The sequence below is a fragment of the Pseudophryne corroboree genome, chromosome 1 (genome assembly GCF_028390025.1).
Source record: "Pseudophryne corroboree isolate aPseCor3 chromosome 1, aPseCor3.hap2, whole genome shotgun sequence".
Taxonomy (NCBI): domain Eukaryota; kingdom Metazoa; phylum Chordata; class Amphibia; order Anura; family Myobatrachidae; genus Pseudophryne; species Pseudophryne corroboree.
This window is the reverse complement of record NC_086444.1, coordinates 760,750,060-760,766,285: the sequence shown is the minus strand read 5'-3', so window position 1 is coordinate 760,766,285 and position 16,226 is coordinate 760,750,060. Positions and strand designations below refer to the sequence as shown.

The window sequence follows — 16,226 nt, the reverse complement described above, 5'->3', positions numbered from 1 at the left end:
AAGATGCAGGATTACAGTTGAACAGTTCATGATTAACTGTAAAGTGTTGGGTGTGAACACTGAGACTTGAAGATTAGAAGAAAATGTCTGTTTCTTTTCAGGGGCACCAGCAAAGTCATTGTTCTATGTAGTACAAGAAAATGAGAGAATGTGCATATTAATCAAGCACTAAGAACAGTACTTCCCTTATTTTGGGATGATTATGAGACACTGTTTCTCCTCTTGAGTGGTTGATGGTCTCAATGTAATTCACCAGGTTTAGAGAAGAAACATGGAAAAAAGAAATAAAACAAATATGGTGTAGTATGTCAACCACAAAACAATCACAAGTCCCAAACACTTTATATCCGGTGTCCCCTTGGTTCGTAAGACGTATGAAATGAGTCCTAGATGGCGTACCGTACTCACACAGTGGGTAGCCACCATAGACCCATAAAGGTATCTTTATGGTTAGGATCCCACCCTCTCACTGGTCAATTCTAGGAGTATAGGTTGACAATGCTAAATTCCTTGTCGTGTAAACAACCCTTATGAAGCTAAGAACACTGTACGCTGTTTATTTAAGAAATACCGTAATGATACGCTATTTGCGTAACGATCGCTCAGCCGTAGGCGAGACGCTCAAGCGTCACGTTCGCTCACGGCCCAGTGATCACAGGACACGTTATTGGTTATGTCTAGGGGAAAGATTCGCTGTAACGTAGCATACGCTAGAGACCACGAGGAGGTCACCAGCGGTGCAGACGCTCACAACACTATACCTTGATATTAAACCTTATACCGATGAAACACACAGAATACCTTAATGTGAGTACAGGGTGTAAATGCAACTTTGTGTAACCTGACTATCTACAAAGCTGTTTGAGCGTCACCGACGCTCAAGTGAACACTCAACACTATAGTAAATACACTGATACTGGTTTAGGGTTCCGAAGCCTATTATCTGTATTATATCTAGTATACTTGTAAAAGAGTAACACAGTACAAATGATACACTACAATATAACAAAGACTTCCTAACCAAACACCTAACTAAGGGATAAACTACAATACTATCCTGGCCTAACACAATACAATACAATACTATATAGTTTAGTCTAGGGGAGTTACGAGAGAAAAGAGAAAATAGAGAGAGAGAAATAGACACAGAGGGAGAGAGAGGAATTGGCTCACAGAAAGACAATGATTACGGAGAGAACTTACGCACAAAGGGTATGATCGCCTGCGCCTCGATATCCAGCTCCCGATTATCAGCAGATAACCGTTGATGAGAGAGTGAGAGCTGGATGTGGTCGGCCTGCCTATTTATGCCCCACACACAATGCAATCTCCTGGTCCTACAATCCTTCAGTTTATTGGACACAGGAATTCGGCCCTGTACTGTAACCAAAGGTCATAGGTTGATTCATACAGGTGGGCTGTGCTGAGTTTAAACGGCTCAGGTGGGTGGGAAACTGGGTTTCCCGCCGCATACCTGAGTATGGGTAAATAATAGAAATGGACATAAACTTCTTATGTTCATAACTATTCGCACGAGCGATTAATACGCTCCAAACCAACACCGGAATATTGCTAATTAAATACTCTTCCGATGGGTACCAAATACTGCTGTATGACTCCTGTTAGACCCTTCGTACAATACAAAGAGGGATTCCTCCGCTCAGGGACATTCTATCTAAACCAAACTTACAGAAACTATTGAGGGGAACATGATCTATAAACGACATTAATTGTGAACTTTTGTAACGAATGAGTCGCACGCTACGATCACATAAACTCTACCGTAAATGCGCATACTGCGCGTGCGAGTGCACGCTATTGCGGGTATGCGCTTCCACGGGAGAGCGTACGCATGCGCAGCACGGACCAGTGTGCGGTGCAAATATGGCATCGTGCATGGAGACATTTTTCTGACTTCGACAGTCCACCCTTTGGCAGTCAATAATAACTGCCACAAAATTTTTAAGGAGAAAAATGTAAGTCAGGGGTTAATTGATTTCCATGGTGGGGAAAGGAGGAAGAATGGAGTAGGTGTGAAGAGAGTATGACCTAGTGAGAAAGCAGGAGCATGTGTGTATGAGTCCATGTTTGGGGGGGGTCATGTATCATCGTGCCGTACGTGTGGTAAATCAAGCTTCGAGGTATTGCGAAGTATACATTTGAATTCCTTCTTATCCTGTGGTACAGGTCTGTGGATGGGCTGTCAAACTCTACCGAGCTCATTTCGGCTGTGGTTGTAACACAATGGGGATGCACATTTTAGTTGATGATACATGAATTGGGGGGGTATGTGGTTGCTGCTATCTGTGCCTGTATTCCCTATCGACTATGTGTGTTATTACCTGAGGGTTGCAGAGATGAAGATAAAGAACACTTACGAAAAATGCAATGATATTCTATGTCAGGTTAATGTACGTTCGTCGATTGAGGTCTTGATTGGTGTCGTTTGATTGCAGTCTTCTTCTTTGTGCTTTTGCTCATAAATCGTGAGTAAAGCAAACAACGTCCATGGATTTACAAAAAATGTTGGGCTAGCGTGATTTTAAAGTTCCTAGGGAAACTGGGGTACCCATGGCATTGTCCATAAAATCTTGTATATCAGGTCGTCTGCTCTTCTTCTTTCCATCTTTCCGTTGTCGGCCCCTTGGCTCATCAGGTCCTTCGTCTACGTGGGTCTTTGTACCTCGGAGGAAAACATAGAAATGGGTGAAAGACGGACCGTATACTCATTACATCATTACGTCATGGTTTCTAGCATTGGGTCATAAATCAAATCCAGGTTAATTACAGTTTCCTCACTCCTCAAGCTCATCACTTTCGTACTTTGTTTACACCTCATCAAAGCCTGCCCGCATCTAAATATCAATCCAATAGATATAACGACACCTAAGATACACAGGAGAAACTTTCCAACATCCATTATGACTCCTTGAGCCCACTCTCCCAAACCGGAGAACCAATTTCGCGGGTTCAACCATGACACCCAACCAGTCAGCTCATTACCTACAGCAGCAAGGGTGAGATTGTGTTTCCGACGAAATTCCCACTTTAATTGCAGAATATCGTCCATCTTTTGGTCTATGACCTCTACCGGATCCTCGGTGTTATTTGTGATATACGTGCAACACTTTATACCGTACTGTGTTGCCAATGTAACACAATATCCGCCTGTTACTGCTGTAAGGTAATTAAGAACCATCCTATGCTGAACTAGTTCTGTTTTGTAAGCTTGAAGTTCTCTTCCAGTGTATCTAAACGTGTCATCATACATTTCAGTGATATTATCTAACAAATTGGCGAGTGCGGAAATGTATTTATAATTCATCACTCCTCGAGCGGTACGAGTGAAATCTAACGCTACCAGAACCTGAATCCCGGTGGATTCATGGATAAGATCAGAGGCCGGATGCTCTAACCTTTCTGACAGTTGTCTTTTAACTCGGTGTTCGTAGTGAGTGTGAGTATAAGGAGCTTGGGCACCACGGTGTATGTCCTTCATTTTGTCATGTGTTACAGTCATCACTTCAGGCAATACTTTTCCAATATAACACAATCCTTCAGAGTTTGGGGCAAGCCACTTGTACGCCTTTCTCCCGCATATGAAATATGCATCATCGGGGAGAACATAAGGGACGGAGAAGGACATGACCATGTTACAAACCTTCCAGGTGAAATCTCCTGACCCTAATTCTTCCATCTGTCTAATACACGTATCAGTCTGTATGATATGTGCACAGTATCCTGGTGATACCTCTCCCACTTTAGTAATTCTATTTCCTAAGGTATACCTATACCGGAAAGATTTTCCTCTACTGGCTATGTGGCGTACAAGCTCTGTATCTGTAGGCATTCTATCTGCTCTGTGTGAAAAGGTCATGGTAAGGTTGCTCCATGACACTTCCCAATTTCCCGGTTTTCTGGGATTGGAGATGTTAAAACATAAGAGGGACCTATCCACATGGTATTGGTGGAGCTTCAAACTAGGAGGGCTGGAGATGTTAAACCTCCGGTCCACCGGTCTCCCACCACTTAGCTCAAGTACTTCCCCTAACGTTAAAGGAAATGGTACTAGCCCTGATTTGCTGTGACCCTGAGGTACTTGAGAGCATACCCAACAATCTGTTTGGTTCAACACGTTACCCACTAGAGAGTGATAGTCACTCAATGGATGCCGGTCCATATGGATATTAAAACTAGATTGGCATTGCTTTATGCATCCATCTTCAACCAGATTACCACAGAGCCTACAGATACAATTTTCCTCAGCTAACAATCCATCACAATTTCTTCTATCGGATCGTTTTCTGATACTCGCCTTTGCTTGTTGGATTGGTTGATCTTGGAAAACTACGCCTCCATCATCATAATCGGAACCCATTCCAGAACCTCTCTCGACCTCTATGGTACTCTCGCCGGAACAGACTGCTCTGGTCAACATCATGGTTAACATCAAAATCCGGATCACAGTCTCTTTGGGCAAGTCCATCTCTGAGGAGGAAATGGAGAAGAATGAGAAAGGGGAAAAAGAAATATCAAGGGAGAAGGGATGGGAGGTGGAGAAAAACAATAAAAGGGAGAAGGGAGTCGACAACTGCTTTCGATCTTCAAGGCTCAGGTGCCGCCTCAGTCCTCCTGGAACAGACACTCCAGTGATACAACCTCTACCGTCTGTTCCTTATCACGGGACTTCTCTGGGTCAGCAACCTTCTTGCAGTGGGATGAATGGACCCAAGTCTCTCTCTCAGCAACCTTCAATGCTGTGGTGCTAGTCAATAAGACCTGGTATGGTCCTTCCCATCTATCAATAAGACAACCTGAGCGTAGAAAATTTCGTATCATTACATAATCCCCAGGTTCAATGTCATGACAATTACTATCTGGTAAATCAGGAATCACCAACTTCAGATTATCATTTTGACTCCTCAACTGCTTACTCATGTTAATCAAGTACTTTACAGTTACTTCATTGTTACATTTCAAATCATCCTGAGGGTTAATCATGACATGCGGTTGTCGACCAAACAGAATTTCAAAAGGAGACAGATTAAGAGGGGACCTGGGAGTGGTTCTGATGCTATATAAAACAATGGGTAAAGCTTCTGGCCACGTCAATCCTGTCTCTGCCATTACTTTACTCAATTTATTTTTAATAGTGCTGTTCACTCTTTCGACCTTCGCACTCGCCTGTGGACGGTACGGAGTGTGCAGCTTGCTATCAATTCCCATCAACTTACACATTCCTTGAAAGACATCACCTGTAAAATGGGTACCCCTATCACTTTCAATTATTCTAGGGATACCATATCTACATACAAATTCCTGCACAATTTTCTTAGCTGTAAACATGGCGGTATTTGTAGCTGCTGGAAAAGCTTCGACCCAATTCGAGAAAACATCTATACAGACAAGTACATACTTTAAGTTTCTACATGGGGGCAATTGGATGAAGTCAATTTGTATTACTTGGAAAGGGCCGCCGGCAGGTGGGATATGGGAGGGTTCTGTAGGTATTGCCTTTCCAATATTCTTTCTCAGACAGGTAAGGCATGACATTGCTCTTTTACCAGCATGAGAGGAGAATCCTGGGGCGCACCAGTATGCTCTTACCAATTTGCACATCCCCTCCTTGCCTAGATGAGTCAGCCCGTGAGCTGCTTCAGCCAGACATGGAAGGTATGCCCTGGGGGCCACTGGTTTACCATGTCCATCCGTCCAGAGCCCTGAGGGCTCCTGGCCATATCCCTTTGCCTTCCAGACTGCTCTCTCTTGAGTGGAACACAAATTCTGCATCTCACACAACTTCTGTGTGTTGATGGTATTAAATACCATCAACTGTGTGGTGTCTGTCCGTATGGGGGTAGCAGCTGCAAGCTTTGCAGCTTCGTCTGCTCGGCTGTTACCAAGGGATACTGGGTCTTGGCTATACGTATGTGCTTTACATTTGATAACAGCCACTCTGTCGGGTTCCTGTATCGCTGTTAGAAGCCTTTTTATATACGCTGCATGCGCTATTGGTGTGCCAGCTGCCGTCATGAAATTTCTGAGCCGCCATAGGGCTCCGAAATCATGGACTACCCCGAACGCGTATCTAGAATCGGTGTAGATATTGGCAGACTTACCCTTAGCCAATTCACATGCTCTGGTTAGGGCGACCAGTTCAGCAACCTGGGCTGAGTGAGGTGGGCCTAGCGGTTCCGCTTCTATGGTGTCTTGGTCATCTACGACTGCGTATCCAGTACACAAGTCTCCCGAGTCTGACTGTCTGTGACAACTACCGTCCGTGTAGAACGTGAGTTCTGCATCTTCTAGTGGATTGTCACTGATGTCAGGCCTTGCGGTAAAATTTTGGGTCAAATATTCCATACAATCATGTGCATCCTCCTTTGTATAAAATCCTCCTTCCCCATCACTCTCACCTCCCACCCTTTGTGCCTGTCCAGGCACACCTGGGAGAAATGTTGCAGGGTTTAATGCGCTGCATCTCCTTATGGTGATGTTTACTGGGGCCATTAATGCCAATTCCCATCTCGTAAACCTTGCTGATGAGACATGTCTGGTTTGGGCAGAATTTAATAAGGCAGATACTGCATGTGGTGTATGGATTGTGAGGTTGTGGCCTAGCACGACATCTTCGCTTTTCGTCACTAGCAATGCTATCGCCGCAACGCTACGCAAGCATGTGGGGAGGGACCGCGCTACCGTATCTAGCTGAGCGCTGTAGTATGCAACTGGCCTGCTGGCGTCACCGTGTTTTTGTGTTAGTACACCTGCTGCGCACCCAGCACTTTCTGTTCCGTATAGTTCAAAGGGTTTCCCATAGTCTGGCATACCTAGTGCAGGTGCCTGTGTTAGACACTGTTTGAGTCTCTCAAATGCCGTTTCAGATTCGTCTGTATGCGAAATCCGATCAGGTTTGTTTGAGGAGACCATTTCCTGCAGAGGTAGTGCCAATATGGAAAACCCTGGGATCCAATTACGGCAATACCCACACATTCCTAAAAACGTTCTGATCTGTTGCTGGGTTTGTGGTAGTGTCATGTCTCTAATGGCTTGGATTCTATCAGCGGTCAGGTGTCTCAGTCCTTGTGTTAGACAGTGTCCCAAATATTTTACCTTAGCTTGGCATAATTGCAACTTGTCTTTGGAGACCTTGTGACCTGTGTCTGAAAGGTGAAACAGGAGCTGTTTCGTATCTTTCAGTGATGCCTCCAATGAATCAGAACACAGTAGTAGATCATCCACATACTGTATCAACACTGATCCACTTTCCGGTTGGAAAGACTGTAAACAATCATGCAAAGCCTGAGAAAATATACTTGGACTATCTATGAAACCTTGGGGTAATCGAGTCCACGTGTATTGGACTCCTCTGTATGTGAATGCAAACAAATATTGACTGTCAGGGTGCAGAGGTACCGAAAAGAAAGCGGAGCAGAGGTCAATAACAGTGAAAAATTTGGCAGTGGGAGGAATTTGCATTAGGATGACAGCTGGATTAGGCACTACAGGGAATTGACTCTCAACTATTTTGTTAATCCCCCTTAGATCCTGCACTAGCCTGTAACCCCTCCCCCCACTCTTTTTAACAGGGAAGATGGGACTATTTGCTGTGCTGGACGTTCTTACTAGAATGCCCTGTTGTAGCAAGCGCTCTATTACGGGAAAAACTCCTAACTCCACCTCTGGCTTCAGAGGATACTGTGGGATTTTTGGAGCTATCCTACCATCTTTTACTTGTACTACTACTGGAGCTACGTTTGCCATTAATCCAGTGTCCTGTCCATCTTTTGTCCAAAGTGAATCTGGTATCTGAGATGTCATCTCTTCTACCTGGGATGGATTCCTATTTGTCATAATGGAATGTGACATTAATTTTGATGGGGAGTCTAACATATCTCGTACTTCTTGAGCGTGATTCTCAGGTATGTCCAAGAATACACCTTCAGGAGTACAATAAATGACGCAACCCATTTTGCATAGTAAGTCTCTTCCCAGGAGATTGGTAGGTGCCGATGCAGCCAGCAAAAAGGAATGCTTGGTATGCAAAGGTCCTATTGTAATCTCTGCTGGTTTGCCAACAGGGTAATGCTGGACTACTCCTGTTACTCCCATGGCTGGAACTGTCCTACCAGTGGTTCTCATGCCCACTGTCGAATTTATCACTGACTTGGCCGCCCCTGTGTCTACAAGAAAGTTTAAAGTTTTACCAGCCACATTGATTGCAATCTCTGGTTCGCTTCCAAGACTGGCAATCAATTTAACTGGTTGCAGATTACAGGTATGGCCACACCCCTATTGGGTATGGTGACCTCCCTGAATCCCAGTGGCAGCAACTACTTGTGGGGGAGTTAGCTGGGAACTACCAGAGGCGTGCCAATCTCTGTTCGGGGGGTATCTTTTTGTTTCCCCTGTATGTGGCTCAAAACTCCGCCTCTGTGGACCCTGCTCCCAATGTCGTGTGTGGTGTTGTTGTCTGGGGGGTTGAAAAGATCTTTGTACATTCTTTGATCTACATTCTCGTGCAAAATGTCCTGGTCTGTTACAAGAAAAACATGTTATTCCACTTGCCTTACCCACAGGATTCGGTGGTACATACGCAGGCTGCCTTGTGGTCAGCGCCTGTATACTTACGGACATCAACTTATCACTTTGCGACTCCCTGTGCCTAGTGATGTTTTTGTCGTGATCAACAGCAGCCTCTCTCAAAGTGGACACTGACAGACCTCGCCAGCATGGCTGCGTGGTCTGTACCCTAGCCTTTAATGTTTCTTTCAAACCATCCATCAGTACAGATACTGCTACTTCTCGATGGTTTGGGTTGGTCTTTATGTCTTCTATACCAGTGTATTTTGCCATTTCTGATAATGCCCGGTGGAAATATTCTGCTGCCGTTTCAGACTCCTTTTGTTTAATGGAGAATAGTTTATTCCATTTAGCAACGGCTGGGAAATATTCTTTTAGCTGCAAATTTATCCTTTTTACATTATCCTGGTCGTACACATCTGTAAGTGGTACCTCTTTGTCTAGTCCACAATCAGCCAAGAATTTAACTGGGTCGACACTGGGGGGTAAGCAAGCTCTTAGCACTACCTGCCAATCCTTATTATTGGGCTCTAAAGTGTTTCCTAGATCCCTGATATATTTTTGGCTTGCCACTAAATCCTTTCTGGGGTCTGGGAATTCAGACACTATGGTCCTTAATTCCATTCTAGTGAACGGGCAATACATGGCGATGTTCCTGATGGGTGTGACTCCTGATGCATCTGTTTTCCCATTGGGAACTACTATCACCTTAACTGGATTAACTCTTATAACTTCACTCTGTGTAGATTCTACAGCTTGGGGTGTAAGTGTTTCAGTGTAATGCATGGTGCCGTACTTACCTGATGACACGACCTCACCTATCCCTCCGCTAGGGGCCTTCACTAATCTCGTGGCTGTTGATGTGCCTACTGTAGTCTCTGAAATGGTGGCTGCAAGAGAGAGAGCTGAAATTGTTGATGGATCGTCTTCTTGATCACACTCCTGGGGAAGGTTCAAAACAGGGTACAACTTGCACGGGTTAATACTTGCATGGGTTATTTGGTTAACATCATTAACATTAACATGGTTACTAAGAGTTTTAGTTTTACAACCCAGTGCGTCTTTCTCCGTAATCAACTTCTCTCCTGATATATATGGTGGAGGAGGAGCTGTGGCTATCAGTTTCCTTACTGCCCCAGATCCTGCCGCCAGAGCCAAACCTCTCTGTATCTCACCTTCCTGGTGCCACAACTGTAAATAATCATAATGCTGAATTCGTCTCTTTGTTGGTTTTACGAGACATATCCTCCTCCTTAAATTTTGTAACACTTCCGGGCTGAAACTACCTATTCTTGGGAATTTGTCCCTGTCTTGTACAGTCATTCGTTCCCATTCATCACATAAAACCTCTGTGTGACTACCGTATTTTTCACACATAATGTATCTTGCCGACCCAACTGGTCGGTTCTCCGAATCAACCTGAACCTGGGTTGATCGCCCCCTACCTGAGCAACTGGCCCCCATCGTCTGTAGGTGTTGCTTAGTCCTCCTTGGATTTTCTGTATCAAGGTTTTCAGCAAGCCTTTACAGACAACCAAATTACTCCACAGTAGGCCGGCGGTGGCGGTTTACCGAGTACCCCACTCACTCGCCCACCTCGACCAATACGACCTGATCACACCGATATGGTGCTGGCGTACTCGATACAGGGCCCCTATGGAACCTTCGGTTTACTGGAACATATGAGGGATACCCGCAGGACACTTACTCTTTCCAGTAAACGTTGGGGTTGTTAGATAGTTCCTGAGTGACCAGCGAACTTCCCTTCCAAAAATAAAAAATTACACAAATCACGTCAGAATGTACAAATAGCGTTTATGACCTTCGTACACAAATAGTACCGGTCAGGTTTACTAATGCACACAATTACGTGCGGTACAATCGTTCAGCACATAAGCAACTAATCTTATGTGCGGAGCGACCAGTGGAATCGAAAATTTCGGCTGCGAATTCCTTCAGCCAGAGCTTAATGGCCTATATGGGTTCTGCACCAACACCCCAGGCGTTGTGCCACTGGACTTTTATAGCGGACCTTTTTACCTTATGACCTCCTGGTCTTGTTACCTTATGACCTCCTGGTCTTGTTACACCTTATGGTCCGCTATACTCTAATGCTCAAATATTTATTTAACCAGAGATGCCTCCCTAGCCACCGTATATGTCACTTACACGTATGTTCCTTGACGAGTACTCGGCTTTCCTTTTGGTTCCCCCTTTAAAATTGTATAAACACACTCACTCAACACATGTACACTTTTGTTTCTACCTCTATTTCTGCGCAGAAATTTGTCTTCAGCCCAAGTGTGTTACTAATTTAGGAGCAGGATCTGTTAAACTAAATTTCGGGTTTTCCAAAAATTGATTTGCGTTATTTACCGCGTCGCGTTATCTACCGCTGTGCGTTACTTATCGCCTTTGCGCCACTTATCGCTTTGCGCTAAAATCCACTTTATCCAAACTTGAGCTACGTGGACGTAACCAGACGCTACGTTGCGTAATGTACGCTGCGTGCGTCTGCCTTTCGGATTGCGTACGCTAGTCTTTGTTAGCGACACGTGTACGCAATGCAGAGGATCCACCGTAACACAATATTTATCAATGTAGATGATCCCTGATCATCCACCGCAATCCACACTGCACACTGGCTGCCTCGTCTCTAAGACAAAACCGTGTTCTATACTTTAATTATTACTTTTACTATTAAATAACAGCAAATCTCTTTTTGCACTTTCTATCAACTATAAAATTGGCAAACAGGAATAGTGATATACGAAAAATGAAATATACAAGTGGAAAGAAATGCAGGTATATGCGTGCGTACGCAAGACAAAAGAAAAATAAACAGTTTTAAAAGACACAAGCGTTTTGTTCTTACTTCCGGTTACCGGGTTCCTTCAGCACTCTTTACCTAAGCGAAGCAGACGCTTATCCCGTCAGCAACTGTGAGACAACCTCCCACCCTTTTGCTGGGGGATAAAGTCTGCTGATCTACCTAGTGCAGATGTGAAAAGGACCGGGCGAGCCCGCAATTGACAATGCTAAATTCCTTGTCGTGTAAACAACCCTTATGAAGCTAAGAACACTGTACGCTGTTTATTTAAGAAATACCGTAATGATACGCTATTTGCGTAACGATCGCTCAGCCGTAGGCGAGACGCTCAAGCGTCACGTTCGCTCACGGCCCAGTGATCACAGGACACGTTATTGGTTATGTCTAGGGGAAAGATTCGCTGTAACGTAGCATACGCTAGAGACCACGAGGAGGTCACCAGCGGTGCAGACGCTCACAACACTATACCTTGATATTAAACCTTATACCGATGAAACACACAGAATACCTTAATGTGAGTACAGGGTGTAAATGCAACTTTGTGTAACCTGACTATCTACAAAGCTGTTTGAGCGTCACCGACGCTCAAGTGAACACTCAACACTATAGTAAATACACTGATACTGGTTTAGGGTTCCGAAGCCTATTATCTGTATTATATCTAGTATACTTGTAAAAGAGTAACACAGTACAAATGATACACTACAATATAACAAAGACTTCCTAACCAAACACCTAACTAAGGGATAAACTACAATACTATCCTGGCCTAACACAATACAATACAATACTATATAGTTTAGTCTAGGGGAGTTACGAGAGAAAAGAGAAAATAGAGAGAGAGAAATAGACACAGAGGGAGAGAGAGGAATTGGCTCACAGAAAGACAATGATTACGGAGAGAACTTACGCACAAAGGGTATGATCGCCTGCGCCTCGATATCCAGCTCCCGATTATCAGCAGATAACCGTTGATGAGAGAGTGAGAGCTGGATGTGGTCGGCCTGCCTATTTATGCCCCACACACAATGCAATCTCCTGGTCCTACAATCCTTCAGTTTATTGGACACAGGAATTCGGCCCTGTACTGTAACCAAAGGTCATAGGTTGATTCATACAGGTGGGCTGTGCTGAGTTTAAACGGCTCAGGTGGGTGGGAAACTGGGTTTCCCGCCGCATACCTGAGTATGGGTAAATAATAGAAATGGACATAAACTTCTTATGTTCATAACTATTCGCACGAGCGATTAATACGCTCCAAACCAACACCGGAATATTGCTAATTAAATACTCTTCCGATGGGTACCAAATACTGCTGTATGACTCCTGTTAGACCCTTCGTACAATACAAAGAGGGATTCCTCCGCTCAGGGACATTCTATCTAAACCAAACTTACAGAAACTATTGAGGGGAACATGATCTATAAACGACATTAATTGTGAACTTTTGTAACGAATGAGTCGCACGCTACGATCACATAAACTCTACCGTAAATGCGCATACTGCGCGTGCGAGTGCACGCTATTGCGGGTATGCGCTTCCACGGGAGAGCGTACGCATGCGCAGCACGGACCAGTGTGCGGTGCAAATATGGCATCGTGCATGGAGACATTTTTCTGACTTCGACAAGGTGCATACCCAAACTCACACTTCAAGGAATAATAGCAAATATATCAAGGTATCTTTAGTCCCCCTTTAGTGAATATACTGGGGTGGCGTACCCCACTCACAATTCTGCGAACTGCTACCCTCACATCAAGGTATCTTTACATTGGATGTGCTTTCAGATTAAAAAAAACTCCAATCCAATCCATAAAATGGAGGTACTTCTGCACAGCACCAAAAAAACAACAACATAGGTGTGTAGATGAAAAAGTAGAGACTTCCCGGTAAATCACTTCCCGGTGATTTGCTCTATCTACTTTAGAGCTCCCGTTATGACTAATAGCACTCAGCTTTCCGTTTTTGTCTTGCCAACACTTCCCCTTTATGTGTGAAATTAGTTCCAATACCGGAATACGTCACTTCTGGTATTTGGAACGCAAACTGCGAGGTGGAACGCATGCGCACTTCCCACGCGGCGTACACTTCCCGGTGATTTGCTCTATCCGTTTAGAGCTCCTGGAATGACTAATAGCATTCAACTTTCCGTTTTTAAGTATGTGAATTGAGGATATTATGAAATATGTTAGCACTGACTGTATTTTAAGAGGTTTTATTAATGTTAATAAACAGGAAAAGGAAGTGACATCACTTCCTGTTATTTAGACATAGGGGTATATAAACCCCCATAGATGACCCTCTCTGTATGCCCTGAGGAAGGATCCAGCAGGATTGAAACGCGGCGGCTTAATACAGAGGGGACCATCTGCACATCTACCTTTTTGATTTGATCTACCTGGGTAGTGGTGAGTGGGCAGTCCGGAACGCCCGTCTCTAATTTTTCATCTACACACCTATGTTGTTGTTTTTTTGGTGCTGTGCAGAAGTACCTCCATTTTATGTGTTTTATGAACTGTTTTTTGTCTTTTTAATAAATTTGTTACCCCTTTTTCACCAATGTGGATTGGATTGGAGTTTTTTTCATCTGAAAGCACATCCAATGTAAAGATACCTTGATGTGAGGATAGCAGTTCGCAGAATTGTGAGTGGGGTATGCCATCCCAGTATATTCACTAAAGGGGGACTAAAGATACCTTGATATATTTGCTATTGTTCCTTGAAGTGTGAGTTCGGGTATGCACCTATACTCCTAGAATTGAGCAGTGAGAGGGTGGGATCCTAACCATAAAGATACCTTTATGGGTCTATGGTGGCTACCCACTGTGTGAGTACGGTACGCCATCTAGGACTCATTTCATACGTCTTACGAACCAAGGGGACACCGGATATAAAGTGTTTGGGACTTGTGATTGTTTTGTGGTTGACATACTACACCATATTTGTTTTATTTCTTTATTCCATGTTTCTTCTCTAAACCTGGTGAATTACATTGAGACCATCAACCACTCAAGAGGAGAAACATTGTCTCATAATCATCCCAAAATAAGGGAAGTACTGTTCTTAGCGCTCGATTAATATGCACATTCTCTCATTTTCTTGTACTGCTATATTGTGTTAGAAGTAAGGTGAAACTTCTGAGAATTGCACCTAGTCAGCAGCTTTAGCGCCTGGTTGTGATATACTCAAACCCATTCCATTTGTCTCATTGTTCTATGTGTTTTTATGATGAAGTTTTGAAAATAGTAAGTTAAACATTTGGTAATGTCAGTGAGTTGTTACTTTGTAACTTTTAAAAGTAAAGTTAATGACAGAGAGGAATCATTAACACTGGACAATTGTAAAATTGCGGAGACGTGCCATATCTGGATAACATTGTATCTCTTTAAGGAGATTATTTATCATTGTAAATTTTATGTATAAATCTGCAGTTTCCCAGGTTTTCTGTGATTTTTATTATCACACCACTTAACTGACAATTTTTCCCTTCAAAAGTGTTAACAACATTGTTTTTTAAAATTTATTTTATTTAATAAAGTTGAAAAAGTATTTTTTAAAATATTCAAACATTATATTATGCACATCTGCAGTACGGATCTCCTCGTCAAAACCGGGGGGATAGGGTGGGACGGCGCAGTTGCATGAAATCTGACCATGCCTGTTAAGTGGTTTTAATGTGTCTATTTAATGATTGCATTTTTTTCACTACATTACTTACCTTTTAAAAGGAAATTGACTGCTTCTGAAACTTGTCAAGCTCTGAAAATGCATTTTTTTACAGAACTTACAGGCTTAAGTAACGCCATCGTCAGTCTTTTTTCCTGATTCTGCATGTCGCAGATCACTCCCCTGCAAACCCCCAGCTCCTCCACTGCTCCTCTCTCGACCCTGGCTGGCATTATCAGAATCTCCAACAAATGTATAATATAGTCTTTATTAATATACTGCAGCCTAATCTTAAAAAAGCTTATTATTACTCTTTAATGAAATATTATTTGTATTGAAACCTCAGCAATAAGTTAATTAAAATGCATACAATGAGCTCCACATGAAACCAACATTACCAAATACTTTTATCTGTGTCATGGACAGTCTACAATGGACACTCATAATAAATGTTAATTGATAATTCAACTTTCACATTTTGCAAATGTTATGCAGATGACTCAATTAGTTGTATGTGCAATTGCTGGTCGGCACAAGAGCACAACAATGAAATTGTCCAATTGCCAGAGACTAAAGGGGGATACACACTAGGCAAATTCGTCCAGTGCGTATGGGGGTAATATTGTTGAACGCTGAATGATGCGCACTCCCGCACGTCGTTCAGCGATCACCGATATTGAGCTGACATGCAGCTCAATCTGTCAATGTCGGGCTGAGCTGCATGTTCGAGAATGCCGGCAGTGACATCACTGATCGCTAGCGTTGAGCGATAACGTTCAGTGTGTACGCACTATATTGTTGAATGCTATATCGTTCAACAGTATAGTCGTTCATCACTGGCATTTTTCCATTGCCTAGTGTGTACCCGCCTTAACCTTCAGAGTGAAAGACAACATAAATAATCATCAGGACAGCTGTTTTAGCAAGAGCTGTCCGGTTGGGAAGATAGTGTTAAATCCTGCATAATAAGGTATTTTTAATGATGAATTAATCCATATGTGCTATTTATTTTCATAGAAATATGAGAATATTGATAAATAGCTCCCTATATGTAAAAAAAAAAAAACTACACCCAAAAGTACCTATAAGTAAGAATAAAAAATAAACACAATGCAAGGTATAATAAAAACAATAATGATAATAATA

At 43.2% G+C, this 16,226-nt stretch overlaps 1 protein-coding gene across 4 annotated transcripts in view; it reads right to left on the bottom strand.

Moving 5' to 3' along the window:
• The window catches only part of CCSER1 (coiled-coil serine rich protein 1), a 1,413,620-nt gene that overhangs the window by 415,965 nt on the left and 981,429 nt on the right, over positions 1 to 16,226 (bottom strand). The gene's annotated exons all lie outside the window — the stretch shown is intronic.